The sequence below is a fragment of the Triticum urartu genome, chromosome 6A (genome assembly GCF_056163025.1).
Source record: "Triticum urartu cultivar PI428250 chromosome 6A, HENAU_Tu73, whole genome shotgun sequence".
NCBI classification, from domain to species: Eukaryota; Viridiplantae; Streptophyta; class Magnoliopsida; order Poales; family Poaceae; genus Triticum; species Triticum urartu.
This window is the reverse complement of record NC_141878.1, coordinates 318,400,041-318,422,319: the sequence shown is the minus strand read 5'-3', so window position 1 is coordinate 318,422,319 and position 22,279 is coordinate 318,400,041.

Here is a 22,279-nt window from a genome sequence, read left to right as displayed (position 1 = left end):
TGAAGCACAAAGAGAGCATCATAAAACACGTGAAAAACACATATAAGTCTAACATACTTCGTATGCATAGGCATCTTATAGTCAAACGAATTATCAAGGCAAGCAAAAACCAGCATATGCAAGGAAGCGGAAAGAAACAATAGCAATCTCAACATATCGAGAGGTAATTTAGTAACATGAAAATTTCTGCAACCATATTTTCTCTCTCATAATAATTACATGTAGGATCATAAGCAAATTCAACAATATATCTATCTCATAAAATATTCTCAACATGATCCACATGCATGCAAATTTGACACTCTTCCAAAATAGTGGGACTAACATTAGCTAAAGTCATGACCTCTCCAAACCCACTTTTATCAAAAAATGCATAAGATTGAACATTCTCCAAATATGTGGGATCTAAAGTTGACACTCTTCCAAACCCACTTTCAATATTATTGCAAACATTATTATCAATCTCATATTCATCATGGGGCTTAAATAAATTTTCAAGATCATAAGAAGAATCACCCCAATCATGATCATTGCAACAAATAGTAGTCATAGCAAAACTAGCATCCCCAAGCTTAGGGTTTTGCATATTATAAGCACAATTGACATTAATATAATTTATACTATCATCATTGCAATCATGATTTTTATTCAAAGATCCATCACGAATCACTCCATAAAGTACTTCATCACAATTTTTAGATTCATGAATTTCAAGCAAAACTTCATAAAGATAATCTAGTGCACAAAACTCACTAGCAATTGGTTCATCATAATTGGATCTCTTAAAAAGGTTGGCAAGCGAATGAGGATAAATAGATCTTAGGTTCTCTGTTCAGCAATAAGTAAACAACTATTCCAACCAAATGAGCAAACAAGCCAAGTAAGACATCCAAGCAAACGAAAAGATGAACAGAAGAAGGACGGATAAAACGGCAAGGGTGAAGTGGGGAGAGGAAAACGAGAGGCAAATGGCAAATAATGTAATGTGAAGGGTAAGAGTTTTGATGGGTACTTGGTATGTCTTGACTTGGCGTAGATCTCCCCGGCAATGGCGCCAGAAATCCTTCTTGCTACCTCTTGAGCACTGCGTAGGTTTTCCTTTGAAGAGGAAATGGTGGTGCAGTAAAGCAGCGTAAGTATTTCCCTCAGTTTTTGAGAACCAAGGTATCAATCCAGTAGGAGACCACGCGCGAGTCACCTCGTACCTACACAAACAAATAAGAACCTCGGAACCAACGCGATAAAGGGGTTGTTAATCCCTTCACGACCACTTGCAAGAGTGAGATCTGATAGAGATGATAATAATAAGATAAGTATTTTTGATATTTTTTATGATATAGATTGAAAGTAAAGATTGCAAAATAAAATAGATTGGAAACTTGTATGATAGAAAATAGACCCGGGGGCCATAGGTTTCACTAGTGGCTTCTCTCAAGATAGCATAAGTATTACGGCGGATGAAAAAATTATTGTCGAGCAATTGATAGAAAAGCGAATAATTATGAGAATATCTAAGCATGATCATGTATATAGGCATCACGACTGCGACAAGTAGACCGACGCTTGCGTACATCTACTACTATTACTCCTCACATCGACTGCTATCCAGCATGCATCTAGAGTATTAAGTTCATAAGAACAGAGTAACGCCCTAAGTAAGATGACATGATGTAGAGGGATAAACTCATGCAATATGATGTAAACCCCATCTTTTTATCCTCGGTGGCAACAATACAATACGTGTCATTTCCCTTTCTGTCACTGGGATCGAGCACCCCAAGAATGAACCCAAAGCTAAGCACTTCTCCCATTGCAAGAAAGATCAATCTAGTAAGCCAAACCAAACTAATAATTCGAAGAGACTTGCAAATATAAACCAATCATACATAAAAGAATTCAGAGAAGATTCAAATATTGTTCATAGATAATCTGTATCATAAACCCACAATTCATCGGATCTCAACAAACACATCGCAAAAGAAGATTACATCGAATAGATCTCCAAGAGAGTCGAGGAGAACTTTGTATTGAGATCCAAAGAGATAGAGAAGAAGCCATCTAGCAACTAGCTATGGACCCGAAGGTCTGATGCAAACTACTCACACATCATCGGAGGGGCCATGGATTTGATGTAGAGACCCTCCGTGATCAATGCCCCCTCCGGTGGAGCTCCGAAAAAGGCCCTAAGATGGGATCTCTTGGGTACAGAAGGTTGCGGCGGTGGAAATAGGGTTTCGTGGTGCTCCTAGATGTTTGCGGGGTATTTGAACATATATAGGAGGCAGAAGTAGGTCGGTGGAGCTACGAGGGGCCCACTGTCACATCCCTAGTTCTGGTCTCACCAAGACTAGCTTCCATGTGTTGCATCATGTTTAAATTCTTTTGAATTTGAAATGGGGATTGATCAAACCCTAGCACCTCTCTAAAAATACTAGGTTCAAACTCAAATCATTTTCAATGAACCCAAAATTCCATTTGAAAAGGTTCATGATTTCTGATAAAGGTGAAAACCTCTGCCAAAAATGATGAACATATTTCTAGGTCATTCCTAGATTTTTGAATTAAATCATATTGTATTTGACTTTGAGCATTTAAACACTATAAATAATTTAAATGCTCAAATAATGTTGGAACTATTTGTGGGCCACTGAAATATTTCAGAAAGTGCTCAGGAATATTTTCAGGATTTATGAAATTGATTTGGTATTTCAAACTAAATCAAAACAAAGGCAAACAAATAGAAAACAGAAATAAAAGGTGAGAGAGAGGAACCTCACCTGGGCTTACCTGGCGGCCCAAGTGGCCGGCCCAGCCACCTGGCTCCCTCCCTTGTCGTCTTCCTCCTTGCCAGGAGCATGAGCGTGTGGCCGACGCACGCCGGCGAACGCCCAGCCACCTCCTGCTTGCCGCTTCGCCCTGGCCTCTTCGGGTGACGCCACGCAGCCCCCAACCGCTCTCTCGCCCTCCCTGTGCCTCTCTCCCTCCTCTGGCTTCCTCCCCCGCATCACCCGAGAGTCGTCGTCGCCGCCGCTCGCTGTTGCCGTGGCCACTGCCACTGCCTCGCCTCGCCGAAGCGCTTAGAAGCTCCGCCTCGACCCCCTCTTCCTCCCCACTGAGCCACGCCCCGTGGGAAGCCCTGCAACATCGTCCCTGACCTCATCTTCAACCTCTGACCACCAGCGAACTCACCGGGGATTCGCGAGCTCCAGCCCCACCCCGGCCTCGCCGTTGCCTATGCTGGATTCATCGTGAGCCCCTGCCCCTTTCCCCTCTCTTCCCGTGCTCGTCCGCACCTTCTAACCACTGTGGACGTCGGAGCCGACAGCTCCTCACCGCTGGTCATGTCGCCACCGCGACTACGACCGTGCAAGCACGCGTCTGAGCCCACCGCTGCACTCGCTGCACTCCCGCGAGTCGATCGCCGCCATCCACGGCTTCGGACATGCCCCGCAACGCGCAAACCGCCGTTGGCCGAACTCCGGTCGCTGCCGCGAGCTCGCTTCCGACGAGCTCGGTCCACCCCAGCTGCTCCCGCTTGCCCCATTAGATGCGCGCGATCGCCAGCTCTCCGTAGAGCCTCTCCGCCGCTCATTTGGTCGCCTGAGATGCGATTCTGAGCACCTCCGCCGTCTCTGGCATCGCCGACGACGAGGCGTGGACCAAGTCCAGCGAGGTTGACTCGTTTGACCTGGGGTTTGACCCCCAGGGTCACTGACGTGCGGGCTCGTCCTTGTTAATCTTTAGTTAGATTTAGATTAGTGCTAATTAACCCTGACAGTTAGTTTAGACACTGACCAGTGGGCCCTGGCCCTAATTAACCTAGGTTAGTGCTAACCTAACACTAACTAACACTGTTAGTTAGTTGTTACACCGACATGTGGGTCCCAGTCGTCAGGTTTGACCTGGGCTGGCGCCTTTGACCTGCTGACGTCACCCCGACGTCATGCTGACGCAGTTAACCTTTTCTGGATTTATTCTTATTTAGGAAATTCCAAAAAATAGCTAAAACTTCTAAAATTCATAGAAATTAATCTATAACTCAGAATGAAATAAGTTATATATGAAAAATGATCAGAAAAATCCAATCTATCCATCTATACTGGCTTCATGCATGTTAGAGCAACTTAACCTTGCTGTTTAGGTCAAACATGTTAATGCACTTATATGAACCCATAACTTGAGTTTGTATTTGAATCTTTGGTTCAAATAAGCTCAAAACCATCTGGTTGTAGTTGCATTAGCCCAACACACTCATATTGCCATGTCGTGATCATGCATCATATTGTGCATTGCATTGATTGTGTTTCCTCTCTGTTGCCGGTGGTTGTCCCCTCTTGATAGACGTATTCCGAAAATGAGTTCGATGACACCGATGAAGAGATATACTATCTTCAGAAGTGCCGGGCAAGAAAAAAACCCTTGTTCATTCCGATACAATCCCACTCTCTCGCTCCTGCTCTCTTTTACTGCATTAGGACAACAACGATTCAACTATTACATGCTGCGGTAGTTGAACCCCTTTTCTCTGCATGACCTGTCATTGCCACAGTAAATAGATGAAACCCACTAGCATGAGTAGGAGTTGTTTGAGCCTTGATGTGCCTACTCATTCATGCTTGTTTGTCATGCCTGCTACTGCCTAGAGTTGAGTCAGGTCTGATTCATCGGGGATGAATTGGAATGGTGATGAACATGTCCTACTGTGTGTGAGCTAAGTGTGTGAACATGATTTGGTAAAGGTAGCGGTGAGAGGCCATGTAGGAGTGCATGGTGGGTTGTCTCATTGAAACCATCCTCGGGAACTGAGTTCTGTGTTTGCGATCCATGAACAGCTACTACCACACGTTGGGCCCTGAAATATGACCCCGCTCGACTTATTAACCGCCCCTGCCCTATGTCCAGGAGTTGCAACTAGTTTTTGGTGTTTGTAGGATATGTGTTGGAGGCCGTGCATAGCGCTGACCCTAGGGGTGGGCTATGATGCGGTAGATACACCATGGCACGGTGTACCGGGCACCCGTTTGGTGTCTCGGGAACCCTGCACACATCGTTTGGGGCTATGAGCGAAACTCCGTCCGGATCTCCTCGCGAATGGAACCCGAATAGGCAATAAACCTGGACTAGAGACTTGTGTGGTTAGTCAGGTCGTGGTCTACACCCACGTCGGCTTTCGCTTGAAGTCTGCCGACCACATGTCGTGTGCAGATGCTAAGTGGTGGAAACATGTGTGAAGAAGTACACCCCAGCAGGGTTATAAATGATCTATTCGAATAGCCGTGTCTGCGGTAAAGGACTTCTGGGTTTCCTATAACAGTTCATAGACAAGTGAAAGTAGACACTATAAAACTCGCAAGATAAGCGTGAGTGCTATGGATGGCCTTCTCGTAGGGAGACGGGAGCGGATCCATAGTGGTGTATTGATATGGTGAATATGTGGACTCGTGTGCGCAACCTCAAAAGAGTTACTTGCAGTCATAGTTTAGGATGGCCACTGAGTCAAAGCTGGCTTGCTGCAGTCAAACTCCACCACCCCCTTTGTTGATACCGATGCATATGTAGCTAGTTCTGATGTAAGTCTTGTTGGGTACATTTGTACTCACGTTTTCCTATTTTATGTTTTGCAGAGAGACGTCAGTCTCGCTAGTAGTTCCGTGTGGACTTCGACGTTTAGCTTGATACCTCAGCTATGATCTTGTGCCCTCGGCAGGATCTGGTAGATAGTCAGGCTTCTCAGCCTTTTCACTTGTAGATGTCTGTACTCAGACATGTTAAGCTTCCGCGTGTGCTTTGACTTGTATGCTCTGATTGTTGGGTCATGAGACCCATGTTTGTAATATCTCGCTCCTCGGAGCCTATCGAATAAATACTTTGAGTCGTAGTGTTTTGTTGTGATGCCATGTTGTATTTACACATATCGAGCATATTGTGTGTATGATTGAAATGCTTGGTATGTGTGGGATCCGACAACCTAGTTGTTTATCCTTGGTAGCCTCTCTTATGGGGAAATGTAGTCTTGTGCTTCCATGAGCCATAGTAGTCCGCTACAGCCCGGTTCACTGGAGTCCTGCTAGCCCAGCACTACTGCTCCGGAACACTTGACTGGCCGGCATGTGATTCACTTTGTTCCTGTGTCTGTCCCTTCAGGGAAATGTCACGCGGTGACATCCGGAGTCGTGCCTAGCCTGCTACAGCCCGGTTCACCGGAGTCCTGTTAGCCCAGTGCTACAGCCCGGATTCGCACGATGCTGACCGACATGCTCGATGTTGATTCATGTATGCCTGTCCCTATAAGTTAGTGCCACTTTGGGTTCACGACTAGTCATGTCGGCCCGGGTTCTCTGTCATATGGATGCTAGCGACACTATCATATACGTAAGCCAAAAGGCGCAAACGGTCCCGAGCCATGGTAAGGCGACAACCATGGGAATACCGTGCGTGAGGCCGCAAAGTGATCTGAGGTTTTACCAGCTAGATCGATGTGACTTGGAATCGGGGTCCTGACAGCGTTGTTATCAGATCCTGACTGCATGTAGGATTACCAAGCCAAGCTGGTCGAAGTTGAGTCTAGAAATGCTTTAGTTATATAATGGAATTGATTGTGGAAGGGAACGTAAGGCTCTTTTTACTCCTTTACCTTACGCCTTCTGATGTGAGACAACCTCTTCTCTTCTACGGGGATTAAGAACTAGGCTTCTCATCTATCTATTAGGATGACGAGTTACTATGATAAAGACTTATAGGATTGTTGGTTCCAGGCCTCAATTCAGGTTCTACTACTTTTAGTATGTTGTCAGTTGAACCGGAACCTTGATATGATGATGTTAAGTGGTTACGCCACTATTTTGCAGGATGTCTCAAATCTTTTGAGCATTTACAGCCGTTATGTTGTCCTAGTCATCCCAGGTTTCTGAATAGTCTGATGCATTTGCAAATCCCTTCCTACCGTTTCGAAGTTCCTTTTGGGCCAGATTAAGCACACTAAATGGTCTGTTGAGGTACTCTACTGCCTCGATATATAAGATGGAGCTAGTATTATGACCCTAGGCATCCTGGAAAGTCACCTAGTAATCTAGCAATGCTTTTTGTTCCCAGTGTGATGATTCTGGCCGTCATTCTCAAAAGCATTCCATGATGCCATTTAGTTAGTAGGCATTCTATTCCTGGGTTTTGAACCCGAGATTCACCTTACTTATTTCATGTTGATAGTGGTTGCTCGTTCCTTTAGGTTATTAGTAACCTTGTGATAGTCCTCGAGGTCCGTGGTATTTCCTGCTTCCAAATTCCATGAACTGCTTATGGCAGAAGTTCTTTGAACCAAAAGATCACAACTAGAGTGCTCTTGAGAAGTTCTCCATTCATAATTGTGATTCTGCCAGTTATACCTTTCTGCATGGGTTATCTGGAAGAAACATGTTGAACTCGTTCGACATGCTAATCTATGCATCCACAACTCAGAAAGTTATATGTTCCTTGAGTTGTCCCTCTTTAACTATATTTCGGCTTTCATCTATCAGTTGATAGTCAAGAGCATGCGTGCATTTGTGTTCATCGATGCCTATTACTCTTGTGGTCCGTCAAGCCATTCTATTCTGGAATGACTAGGAGAAACAAACTCCAGAACCTCATCCATATCTAGGATTGGGTCAAAACAATTGTATTCCGCAGATCAAAATGCCAATCCAGCCTTTGCTCTGCTCTACCTTGGAGTGTTACCATCTTTATGTCAAGAGTGTCATGAGAATTGCACCACCTCTTATGAATTCTTGACGCAGCAATACTTCTTGCCATCATTGTCCATTCCTCGGTTCCGTGTTATTGTAACTGGAATGCCGACAAGTGTACTATGATGTGCGAAATCAATACTCCTAGCAACTCCGTTGCTTGGTAGTTAATGGACAATACTCTCATTCTTAGTGTGCTGGTTATTGCATCATCATCCTAATATTGATCATGCTACCTAGTCCATATTTCCGGGTGCACTCATCGACCAATGAGTTAGGATTGTGACAATCCCTCGCTCCTTGATCATATCGTCTTGCCCTGAAAACCAAGATTGTTCTCGAGCTTAATAACATATCGATGGTTCGTGATTTTCTGAATATCTTCTCGGGGGTATTACCAGGTTGTTCCCTGATCGCTATGTTGAGTTCGTGATCATGTTGGTTTTTCTCTAAACCACCCATTCTCCAAGAATCTTTGTGGGATACCCCTGAGCTAGTTGGTTAAGCCAAACAACAACTTGGAGAGTTGGAGGATAAAAGCTTGTCTGACTTAGTTCATGTTAAGAGATATCTTTGTGTGTGTGTGTTGAAGGAAGATGATATCTCCATCGATTGGTCCTCGTGATTAGTTGTTGGATCCATTGCCTTGACAAAACTTTGAATTGAGTATGGGCTATCTTCAAGTCAAATCAGAACCAACGATGTTCGTAATGTTGTCTTACTCGTGGTTGATCCCTCGAGCATACACCATTACATCTTTTGGTCTAACCAATGCTATCACCGTGTTCACATGATGGTGGAAGTCCAGTGATATGGAAATTCCAATGAGTTGTTGTTGAGCCCATCAGCAACATTTTGTCTCCCCCATGATTCATGTTGAACATCAACCTAGTGTTGAAAACTTTGTAAGCAATGCCTTCGTGTTCCGTTCATGAAGCTTATGCTTGGATGGAAGAAGTGACTTCCTCGAATTCATGTGCATTTGGTGCAAGTGGCCGCCGTGAGTTCGAGAAAGATTGGTTTTGTTTCCTCTGGTACCATCCCAAGTCAGTTATGCATATGCGAATGTATTCTATGGTTTGGTAGACTAATTAACTCCACTCCATATGGGTTCCCTAGCACACCAAGCCACTGATTGAATTGTTCAAGGAGGAGAAGCTCCTTCTTAAGAGCTAATCCGGGCTTATAGAAGTACTTTGATATCCTCGTTGATGGTTCCCCACCTGAACTCGATAGTGTTTTTATTATAAGACTTCTACGTGGTCAAGCTCGACTGAGACAGTGTGTTCACATGTGTGTAGCAGAACCAGGTCATGTTTTGGAGCTTTCTATCGTAGTTCATTTCCCGAGAATCTCGCAACGTCATCTCGTCGATTTGTGTTTCAAACTTTCTTTTCAGACATGCTAAGTCTGAAGTATCATATCACCAATCGGATCTGAATCTCAGGCAGATATGATGGTTGGAACATTCCCAGTATTTGCATTTTGTTCCCAGCTTGCATCGCCGTTGTGCTGATCTCCCATGGGTTGCCCTTCTTAGTAATTACTATTCAGGATCATCTACAAATGTGGTTCTGCCATGGGTCCCATCCATTTCCGATGATAAGCAAAATTCATCCATTGCGTTGTCTTCAACAAGGTAGTCCACATCATCCATTCTAGTCCGAGTATGTCATTCTTTTGAACTCCTTCAAACGATCGTTTGTGCATTTCCTTAGGCTGGTATAGAGAGTTCCAATGATCTCTGTATCAAAAGTAATTCTTTTTGCCACTTAAGGGAATAATTTTACGAGTCACCTCTCCCAAGGTGCCCCGCTATGGGATCATGGAAGTTGTTTCCTCGCTACTTTGAAACCCTTGTCAAATTGTTTCTTCCGTTGCTCCTGATGCATGTTTTGCCTCTCAGCTCCAGAGATGTTTCTACGTCTCATTCTGTGAGTTGATATTGTGATCATTAAGATGATCCTAAGTTGCTCGAACCTCAAGAAGATCGATTCTTCAAAAATTCTCCCTTTCTTCCCGTTGTCATGTTGGATGTAGTTCTCAAAGCAAGACGTCGAGATCAAGGTGATGCAATGAATCAACATCCTCGAGAAAGACATCTGGATCATGAAGATTATGTTAGCTTGTGTCCCTCTATCTTCTTACCTCACAACTTGAATCTCGGGACGATATTCTTGTTTAGTAGGGGTGAGTTGTCACATCCCTAGTTCTGGTCTGACCTAGGCTAGCTTCCATGTGTTGCATCATGTTTAAATTCTTTTGAATTTGAAATGGGGATTGATCAAACCCTAGCACCTATCTAAAAATACTAGGTTCAAACTTAAATCATGTTCAATGAACCCAAAATGCCCTTTGAAAAGGTTCATGATTTCTGATAAAGGTGAAAACCTCTGCCAAAAATGATGAACATATTTCTAGGTCATTCCTGGATTTTTGCATTAAATCATATTGTATTTGACTTTGAGCATTTAAACACTATAAATAATTTAAATGCTCAAATAATGTTGGAACTATTTGTGGGCCACTGAAATATTTCAGAAAGTGCTCAGGAATATTTACAGGATTTATGAAATTGATTTGGTATTTCAAACTAAATCAAAACAGAGGCAAACAAATAGAAAACAGAAATAAAAGGTGAGAGAGAGGAACCTCACCTGGGCTTACCTGGCGGCCCATGTGGCCGGCCCAGCCACCTGGCCCCCTCCCCTGTCGTCTTCCTCCTTGCCAGAAGGACAAGCGCGTGGCCGACACACGCCGGCGCACGCCCGACCACCTCCTGCTTGCCGCTTCGCCCTGGCCTCTTCGGGTGACACCACGCAGCCCCCAACCGCTCTCTCGCCCTCCCCGTGCCTCTCTCCCTCCTCTGGCTTCCTTCCTCGCATCACCCGAGAGTCGTCGTCGCCGCCGCTCACTGTTGCCGTGGCCACTGCCACTGCCTTGCCTCGCCGAAGCACTCAGAAGCTCCGCCTCGACCCCCTCTTCCTCCCCACCGAGCCACGCCCCATGGAAAGCCCTGCAACGTCGTCCCCTACCTCATATTCAACCTCTCACCGCCGGCGAACTCACCGGGGATTCGCGAGCTCCAGCCCCTCCCCGGCCTCGCCGTTGCCTCTACTGGATTCACCATGAGCCCCTGCCTCTTTCCCCTCTCTCCCTATGCTCGTCCGCACCTTCTAACCACCGTGGCCGTCGGAGCCGACAGCTCCTCGCCGTCGGTCAGCAACCGCGACTACGGCCGTGCAAGCACGCGGCCGAGCCCACTGCTGCACTCGCTGCACTCCCGCGAGTCGATCACAGCCATCCACGGCTCCGGACATGCCCCGCAACACGCAAACCATCGTTGGCCGAACTCCGGCCGCCGCCGCGAGCTCGCTTCCGATGAGCTCGGTCCACCCAAGCTGCTCCCGCTTGCCCAGTTAGATGCGCGCGATTGCCAGCTCCCCGTAGAGCCTCTCCGCCGCTCATTTGGTCGCATGAGATGCGATTCCGAGCACCTCCGCCGTCTCTGTCGTCGCCAGCGATGAGCCCTGGACCAAGTCCGGCGAGTTTGACTCGTTTGACCTGGGGTTTGACCCCCCAGGGTCAATGACATGTGGGCCCGTCCTTGTTAATCTTTAGTTAGATTTAGATTAGTGCTAATTAACCCTGACAGTTAGTTTAGACACTGACCAGTGGGCCCTGGCCCTAATTAACCTAGGTTAGTGCTAACCTAACACTAACTAACTCTGTTAGTTAGTTGTTACACCGGCATGTGGGTCCCAGTCGTCAGGTTTGACCTGGGCTGGCTTTTTGACCTGCTGACGTCACCCCGACGTCATGCTGACGTAGTTAACCTTTTCTGGATTTATTCTTATTCAGGAAATTCCAAAAAATAGCTAAAACTTCTAAAATTCATAGAAATTAATCTGTAACTCAGAATGAACTAAGTTATATATGAAAAATGATCAGAAAAATCCAATCTATCCATCTGTACTGGTTTCATGCATGTTAGAGCAACTTAACCTTGCTGTTTAGGTCAAACATGTTAATGCACTTATATGAACCCATAACTTGAGTTTGTATTTGAATCTTTGGTTCAAATGAGCTCAAAACCTTCTGGTTGTAGTTGCATTAGCCCAACACACTCACATTGCCATGTCATGATCATGCATCATATTGTGCATTGCATTGATTGTGTTTCCTCTCTGTTGCCGGTGGTTGTCCCCTCTCGATAGACGTATTCCGACGATGAGTTCGATGACATCGATGAAGAGTTATACTATCTTCAGAAGTGCCAGGCAAGAAAAAACCCCTTGTTCATTCTGATACAATCCCACTCTCTCGCTCCTGCTCTCGTTTACTGCATTAGGACAACAACGATTCAACTGTTACATGTTGCGGTAGTTGAACCCCTTTTCTCTGCATGACCTGTCATTGCCACAGTAAATAGATGAAACCCACTAGCATGAGTAGGAGTTGTTTGAGCCTTGATGTGCCTACTCATTCATGCTTGTTTGTCATGCCTGCTACTGCCTAGAGTTGAGTCAGGTCTGATTCATCAGGGATGAATTGGAATGGTGATGAACATGTCCTACTGTGTGTGAGCTAAGTGTGTGAACATGATTTGGTAAAGGTAGCGGTGAGAGGCCATGTAGGAGTGCATGGTGGGTTGTCTCATTGAAACCGTCCTCAGGAACTGAGTTCTGTGTTTGCGATCCATGAATAGCTACTACCACACGTTGGGCCCTGAAATATGACCCTGCTCGACCTATTAACCGCCTCTGCCCTCTGTCCAGGAGTTGCAACTAGTTTCTGGTGTTTGTAGGATATGTGTTGGAGGTTGTGCGTAGCGCTGACCCTAGGGGTGGGCTATGATGTGGTAGATACACCGTGGCACGGTGTACCGGGCGCCCATTTGGTGTCTCGGGAACCCTGCACACATCGTTTGGGGCTGTGAGCGAAACTCCGGCCGGATCTCCTCACGGATGGAACCCGAATAGGCGATAAACCTAGACTAGAGACTTGTGTGGTTAGTCAGGTCGTGGTCTACACCCACGTCGGCTTTCGCTTGAAGTCTGCCGAGCACATGTCGTGTGCAGACGCTAAGTGGTGGAAACATGTGTGAAGAAGTACACCCCTGCAGGGTTATAAATGATCTATTCGAATAGCCGTGTCCGCGGTAAAGGACTTCTGGGTTACCTATAATAGTTCATAGACAAGTGAAAGTGGATACTGTAAACTCGCAAGATAAGCGTGAGTGCTATGGATGGCCTTCTCGTAGGGAGACGGGAGCGGATCCATAGTGGTGTATTGATATGGTGAATATGTGGACTCGTGTGCGCCACCTCAAAAGAGTTACATGCAGTCATAGTTTAGGATGGCCACTGAGTCAAAGCTGGCTTGTTGCAGTCAAACTCCACCACCCCCTTTGTTGATACCAATGCATATGTAGCTAGTTCTGATGTAAATCTTGCTGGGTACATTTGTACTCACGTTTGCCTATTTTATGTTTTGCAGAGAGACGTCAGTCTCGCTAGTAGTTCCGTGTGGACTTTGACGTTTAGCTTGATACCTCAGCTACGATCTTGTGCCCTCGGCAGGATCTGGTAGATAGTCAGGCTTCTCAGCCTTTTTCACTTGTAGATGTCTATACTCAGACATGTTAAGCTTCCGCATGTGCTTTGACTTGTATGCTCCGAATGTTGGGTCATGAGACCCATGTTTGTAATATCTCGCTCCTCGGGGCCTATTGAATAAATACTTTGAGTCATAGTGTTTTGTTGTGATGCCATGTTGTATTTACACATATCGAGCATATTGTGTGTATGATTGAAAATGCTTGGTATGTGTGGGATCCGACAACCTAGTCGTTTATCCTTGGTAGCCTCTCTTATAGGGAAATGTAGTCTTGTGCTTCCATGAGCCATAGTAGTCCGCTACAGCCCGGTTCACTGGAGTCCTGCTAGCCCAGCACTACTGCTCCGGAACACTTGACTAGCCGGCATGTGATTCACTTCGTTCCTGTGTCTGTCCCTTGGGGGAAATGTCACACGGTGACATCCGGAGTCCTGCCTAGCCTGCTATAGCCCGGTTCACTGGAGTCCTGTTAGCCCAGTGCTACAGCCTAGATTCGCACGCTGCTAACCGACATGCTTGATGCTGATTCATGTATGCATGTCCCCATAAGTTAGTGCCACTTAGGGTTCACGACTAGTCATGTCGGCCCGGCCCGGGTTCTCTATCATATGGATGCTAGCGACACTATCATATACGTGATCGAAAAGGTGCAAACGGTCCCGGGCCATGGTAAGGCGACAACCGTGGGAATACCGTGCGTGAGGCCGCAAAGTGATATGAGGTGTTACCGGCTAGATCGATGTGACCTGGAATCGGGGTCCTGACACCCATGAGGGGGGAGGGCGCGCCCAGGGGGTAGGCGCGCCACCCTGCCTCGTGGCCTCCTCATTGATTGCTTGACGTCCCCTCCAAGTCCTTTGGATCACGTTTGTTCCAAAAATCACATTCCCGAAGGTTTCATTCCGTTTGGACTCCATTTGATATTCCTTTTCCACGAAACACGGAAATAGGCAAAAACAGCAATTTGGGCTGGGCCTCCGGTTAATAGGTTAGTCCCAAAAATAATATAAAAGTGTAAAATAAAGCCCATTAACATCCAAAACAGATAATATAATAGCATGGAACAATAAAAAATTATAGATATGTTGGAGACGTATCAAGCGTCAACATCTTCGCCATGTGTATTAGTCTGAATCGTAATTCCCCACAGTGTCATCTTCTTCTTCGTCCTCAACGTCCTCGAACGTTGGCTTCGTCTTGATCAACTCTTGTATGTCCATATCACGACATGCAATCTTTTCGCCGGCGCCATTGATGTGATGGTTCTCAAAGATATTAGGAACATATGTGTTATCTTGTACATCAGGAGCAGTGTAAGCATCATCTTGTTGTGCAACTTCATTAAACGAATTCCTCTGGTCAAAACTTTGCAATACTCTCCAGTCATCGCTACGTGCAAATGTGTCTTCCAATAAAAATATCTGTGTTGCTTGATTTGCCAAAATAAAAGGCTCGTTGGTCTGGTACGCCGCCTTGACATTGATGGATTTGAAATAATCATCAGCTCTGGGTTTTGTGATCCTGGAAAACATGTTATACCAACGAAAGCACAACAGAACCACACACCGATGATCCTTGAAACTGGAGATATACTGCAACTGAACAATGTCTGTTATGTTAGCATACATTTCAGTTGTCTCTTTGTCATACGTATCCGTGCTCATGATGGCACTGTTTTGTGTCTTCCTGCCTTCGTCTCATGCAAGGGTGTTGTAGCGCACATCTCCAACAATGCAAGATTCATAATGTCTTACCCGAGTATCAGGACCCATTGCTAGTGAGTAAAGGGCATCATCAACTGCCTGCCCATCCTCCCGCATCTTCTTAACCTATGGTTAAAAAATAGACAAGCTGATCATCTTATGTACTCAATATATTAAAAAACTGACAGTGCAATTCAAAATCTTACATGGCTCTTGAACCATTTCGCAAATCCTGCCATAACCAGTTTGTCAATGTTTCTTAGATTTTGCGGCAGTAACTCCTTTTTGTAGGTGCTGCACAACATAGTGATCGCGTCAAACATCTAAATATATAAGAATGTGTTGTAAGTTTAGTAGATTACGATGTATAAGTTGCAGTAATTAGCACTTACTTGATAGAAGGTAGTATCTCAAGACAGTTATTCAACACATACCAAACCATTTTGTCCAAATCTTTAGGTTTGTCCTCTTGTCGACTCTTCCATTTAACTCGAATAGAATAATCGAAAACATTGAGCCCGGGATTGTCTTCATCCACCTCTTTGCTAAGCTGATCAGCTGTTTGAATGTATTTTGAGCAGAATGTCAATGCTTTTGTAGCAATGTAGGGCTCTACAATGGAACCCTCGGGTCTAGCTCTGTTCCTAACATAGCCCTTGAAAGTGCCTAGCCACCTTTCAATAGGGTACATCCAGCCATACTGTACTGGACCTCTAAGTAGTGCCTCATCAGGTAGATGAACAGCCAAATGCACCATCACATCAAAGAAGGCTGGAGGATATATCTTCTCAAGGTCGCATAGGATAGTTGGTATCTTGTCTCTAAGACGCTCTAAAGCATCTATCCTGATATTTCTACTGCAGAGTTCCCTATAGAATTGTCCCAACTCTGCAACTGCTTTGTATAAGTCAGGGTGGCCCAATCCTCTAAGGATAACAGGTAAAACCCTTTGAAGTAGGACGTGGCAATCATGAGTTTTCAACCCTTGTACCTTGTTTCCATCTGCATTGACTCTCCTTTCAGGGTTGGAAGCAAATCCATGTGGGAATCACACGTGACAGGACCTCGCAGAATTCTTTTCTTTCTACCTTGTCCAAGATGTACACAACTAGTGCCATATCCCGTGGTTTACCTTCATCTTGCACCTGCAAATCCTGTCTGATACCCAGGTGTGTCAAATCAATCCTAAATTTTAAGGTATCTTTCGTCTTGCCTTCAATATTAAGAAGTGTGCTGATAATGATGTCACATATATTTTTCTCGATGTGCATCACATCAAGATTATGCTGCAGATCCAAATCTTTCCAATACTCCAAGTCCCACAAAGTTGACCTACGAGATAACAATAATCTCTCTTCTGCCCTGCCACACTTCCTTTTCCTGCTACCATTACTAGTATGGTTTCCTGGTGTAATATGCCTGACCTTCTCTAATTCTACTTGCAACTCATCGGCGGTGAGCCTCTTTGGCGCATCACGGTTTTCATGCTTTGCATTGAACACATGTATTCGGTATTTTCTAGGATGCGGCTTGTCCTTGGCAAGGAAATGGCGATGTACAATGTAACAGATCTTGCTAAGTATTGTGTATGACAGCGGATTCCTGTCATAGCGAACACATGCATTGTAACCATGTGTCGTTCGCCCTGACATAGTGCCCAAAGCCAAATAATCATGGATGCACCAAATTATAACAGCACGCAGAAAGAAATCAGCTGGTGGGCTGCTATATAGGTCTCGAGTGAGAACACCCCTCCATAGATGTTGAAGTTCCTCCACAAGAGGCTCCATGAACAAATCAAAATCCTTCCCAGGACTTTTTGGACCTAGGATGAGCAAGCCCATCATGTAGTTTGATTCTTTGGTGCAGACATTTGGAGGCATGTTGTAAGGGATAACAAGCACTGGCCACATGGGTTAAATCCATCTGAAGCTAAGCCAAGTATAATGTTTCTCGGTTCAGTAGCAAACTTTTCGTGTTTCTGATTGAAGCTTTTCCACTCACTACCTTGTGATGGATGGCTCATTACATTCTGATATCTGTACTCCTGGTTCCTAGAATGCCACGGTACATCCTCTCTTGTTTCAGCATCATGAAACAACCTCTGCAATCTTGGTGTAATTGGAAAATGTCTTAGAACATTATGAGGAATCCTCTTCACAGCATCGCCATCTTTCCATCTTGATGATCTGCATTTCGGGCATTCACTTAAGTTGGCATAATCCTTCCGGAACAGAACACAATTATTCTACCAACATGGATCATATCATATCCAATTCCAACTTCACGAAAAAAATTCTTCATTTTATTGTAGGTGTGTGGCAGCTCAGACGCATCCGGGAAAGCTTTGCGGAAAGCGGCCAACATTGCATCGAATGATTTGTTGGCCATCCGCTCAGATGTCTTCACCTGAAGAAAGGTGACCATAGCTGAGAATACTAACAGCTTATTTCCTGGGGTGATAGCCACGTTGCATTGTTCCAACATGCGGGCCCACCATTTTTCTTTTGCAGGTGAAAGTTCACGGAATGCATGAGCATTTCATAGCATTGTTTCAATATTGGTCAAACTCACTGGCTCCGCCACCACCTCCTCCTCCTCCTCTTCCACCTGAGCATCAGGTAGATCAAGATGGTGATCTGCTGCTTCCACGTAGTCAATAACATTGACGTTCACAGCTTCACCATGATGAACCCACCTAGTATATGTGACCGACATCCCATATAAGTGTAGATGATTTTGCACAGTTGACTGGGGTCTCGTAACTGAATTCATACAAGTGCTACACGGGCAGAGCACATATGATTTTGGACCACCGTACTCAGCTCTGATAAAGTTCATGAAGTTTTCAACGCCCTCGACATATGCAGCAGAGAATCTTCGAGCAGAAGTTATCCAAGTCTTGTCCATCTGTTAGACATACAAATTAGTTCTTCTACTAGATATTACAGGAAAAACATATATGTTTTTTTATGAAGTACAGAAAAAATACCTAGGTCGATGTCTAAAGCTATGTCAAGATATTTGGACGAGCAGATCTAAGTAACAAAATATATGTAAAGCTAATTCAGCAAACAAATTTGAGTGCTAAATTATGGCAGGATGTTTCAGCAGTCAATGAGGCCGAGCACACAGCCATCGAACTATCGAAGGCCATCGCAGCAACAAAGATCGAGTATAAAATGGTGTAGAGCTATTTCACCTAACATATTGGCTACTAGAGCATGGCAATCTACGTCACAATAAATATATGGCAGGATATTTTAGCAACTAATCGGCCTTGGCATGCCATCTCAGCCAAGCAGATTGAGTGCAGAACAGGGCAAGGAAGCTTCTTAAGCAGAGCATATTGACTGTAAACTAGTACTTCAGCAAATAGTGAGATTAACAACGTCTATCAACTAACATTAAGCACTACACCGACATGCACGAGGCCTCAGTCTAGAATGCGCGTACTATGGGAGAAGTTTACCACCATGCGTCTCCACATGAACGTCGCCAGCGGTGGTGGCGCTAACCACCGTGCGCCTCCACAAGAACGTCGCGAGCGGCGGCGGCGCGGCTAGAGGACGGCAGTCTACGAGAGCGTACTGTGGGAGCAAGAGAATCGCCGTGCGTCCTCCTCAATGAACCGCGACGACGATGTATCGGCGCGGCAGGGAGGGCGGCTTTGGCGGAGCGAATGGAGTGGAAGGGGACGGGAGGAGGGGGGTTTGGGGAATATTATTGGCTAGTTGGCCGAAGGGCGTTGAATCTAGGATTTGGGGGGAATTTTTGGGTGGGGGAGGATTTTCACGCGGTGGGCGGGGGGAGTTTGGCGCATGGTCGATTTCTCCAAGTGTAGTCCCACGTGTCAGTGAAGTGGCAAGCTGAAGCGCGCTCCGTTTGCGTGAGCCGTGTGCAGGACCGAACGTATGTGGGGTGCAATGCAACCGCGACAGTGGTGCTGTGAGTGTACCGCCTTTTTTCCTTTTAAACTAGGTGCTTCACCCCCTCAAAAAAACTTGTTGCTTCGCGCGATCCATCGATACTACTACTAGTAATCCGATAATCCCGACTAACACAGCGTTGTCGGGTCTTTTCCTGCGCGATATGCTAGGAGGTTGGCTTAGTTGGTTTTTTTAGGATGAGTAATGCTACACCTACGTAATCCCAGTTACGTAATTAACGTAATGTGAAACGTGTGAGCTGTTGATTGTAGATTGGGGGGAGGGAGGGGCCCACCACCATGAAAATCAGGGGATGAGAGAGAGAGGCAATTTACGTTAACCCTTTCGTAGGTTCCCATAGATGTAGAAAGATGTGAAATGTGTGAATGTGTAGTGGACGTACTATTGGAGTGCCTAAGATAAATTGTGTATGTATAGACCCTATGTGTTTATTTTACTTCGCATGTTAGCTTTGTCTCGGTTCAATAAAAAGCAGAGTTGGTGATGATGGTGTGCCTGTCATCCTGCAATATAGGTCGTCCGATCTATATCTAATGGATAGGAAGGAAACTATGCCAATTTACCCGCACTCCTCTCCACAATTGCAGATAAGGCCTTCCCTCATTCATCCTTTTCTCCCACAAGATCTTGATCTTCCGTGCAACGCACGGGTATCTTGGTAGTACTCCTACAATATACTATATTATTGTGAAAGTTCGTATACACCGGCCGAGATTAATGCAAACATGGCAGATTTTCATTACATTTCGAACTTTTATAGGACATAAAAATAAAAGAAACTCAACCCTAAACCTATTCTACAGCGGCGACCAATGTCCTCCATCTGCGATCTCTATGTACGGGGGCGGGGTTCAAGACCCGTGAAGTGAAGGTGCGGTCTCTGGCGAGGAAGAGTAGAACACGGGATATGGATAGGCTAGTTGGCACACCATGCCCTACTGCCTCCCATGCCCTACTCATCCTTGGAGGAGACCCCGACCTCGGCGGTGTCAGACGTTGGACGGCGACAAGTAGGACGCGTGGCTGACGGTGCTCCCGTCGTCGGCCGCCAGTGTGGCCACCGCTTGTGCGGCCGCGTCCGCATCCGGCTACGCCCCTATTGCGTCGCGAGAGGCGACTTGAGCGAGGGCGGCGACCTCGAGCTTCATCCCCGAAGACAAGCTCTCCCGCAGAGTGTTTGCGCTTGCGGTCATGGCGGATGTGGTGCCAGGTAGGAGGACGATGCGCTATGGTGTGGAGGTTAGCTGGGCGTTGCTGCTTTAAGTAGTGCATTCCAGTGAGGCCAAGCGTCCTGGTGCGTCATTAAGTTGCCGGAGTTGGTTCCTCCGGCACCAAGCCTCTTAACGACGGCATACGGACGGACGGCATGAATGCGGGCAGCTGGCGCCGGCTGGGAACACACCGCACGACGGCGCGAGGGACGAGGGTTTTTGGTGTGCTAGGGTAGTCAGCTGCGGTCGTGGCAACGTTGGAGATGCCCTTTGCGCACATGCGATCGACGCATGTCATTGAAAAAGCAAGATGACACGGCATGGTATCAGGTCCTGAGGATGCAGTTGGTCGCGCTACACCACTCCGTGGACGCGTCCCGGCGCCCCGTGCGTCCTCGACGAGCCGGGTGTTGGGGTGTGTTTGGATTGTGGCCAAACTGCACCTTACCAAAATTTTGGTCATGACCCAAAGATTGGTCTTTGTTTGGATGGTTGCCATTTTTTGGCATGCCAATGAACTCTAGCCAACTCTAGTTCATTTTTCTTGCCAATGTCGGCCAAATCATGGGCAACCAAAACCTCAACCAAAATTTTGGCTACCCAATGCTTTGATGGGCAACCTTGGGCACAAACCAAAAATACTTTTGGTCGTGCCACAGCACTTACGCTTTGATGGGTCGCCGTGTCCAGAGGCGGTGCTGGAGCTGCACCACGTTGTTGGCCCCCACGACCCACATGAACGGTTGCCGGTGGCGAGGAGGTCATGGGCCAGCTCCTCCATTGGACTAGTCTGCGCTACGTCATCCCGACAGGTGTGCCCCACATGTCGGTTTCCCTATTTTCCTGGCCATATTCAAGCGTCAGTGCTCCGCGTTGCGCATTAGGTCTTTCACTATGTAGGCCAAGCGAGACAACTTAATGTTTATTTGAGCATTTCAAGTATAATCATGTGGTGTTTGCTTATTTCTCATTCCTCTCCAACCCTATTCTCCATCGATCATGTCGCCCTCTGGTCGAGTCCATCCTCCGGCATGCCTCATTTGAACATTCCGTTGAATATCATTCGCATGTGGGCCTAGACCATGCTTGTATTTCCAATGTTTTGTAGTTTGTCCGACATGCATACAAACAAACAGTTCACTTAAAGTTTCACTTTGCCTCCACTACGTGTCGCTTTGCATCTTAGTTTTGACATCCCATTCGGATCATGCCCCGACACATGTTGACGAGATCGATTGATGTTCAGACATCAATTGCGTGCCGTGCAAGGAGATAAAGGTTTGGTCTGTTTCTATGATAGAAATGACCCGCGGGGGGGAGGGGGTCTGTGGGGATCAGAGGGGGTATATTGTATGTTCATAAGCGAAACAAACATATTGTACCCACCCTAGTCCTCTTTCAATCGATCTCTGGACCTCGAGATGAAATCGAGAGAGAACGAGTGGGAGCATGTGTGATACCTAAGGCGGATTCAAAATTTTGAACCAGTGATCATAGCATCCGCAAATCATATATAAAGGGTATTCAATGTTCGTTTCATTTTTGAACGTACAATATACTCCCTCCTATCCTTTCTAGTTTACGTGTAAGTTTTATGTGTAGTCAAAGTATCTCTACTTTGATCAAAAAAGCATCAACTTTCAACAACGCCCAATCAATATTGTTAGATTCATACGTACTCCTAGATTTGTACTCGAGATGGTTTCCAATTTGTTTTCAACCACGTGAATGTGCTTGTTCTCGCGCATGCTCTTCCTACTAGGATTTCGCCACGTATAGCCAGTCCAATAGTAACTTTTTTAAGCTCCATGTCCAATAGTACTAGTGGAGTACTGACATCTGTATTAGAGTATGCAGTGCTCATAGTAGTACTCCCTTCCATTTATATAGGGCCTATGTGGAGGAGAGAGATGTGAAAAAGTAAGGGGAGTGAGCTCTTATGCAAGAGCCTAGCTATATACGCATTCCTAGTTAAATACAATAAATATGAAGAAAGAGATGGAGAGGAGATGGAAAAAGTACTAATACAATAGCCAACCTTATAATTTTTTTGCAGGAAATAGCCAACCTTATAG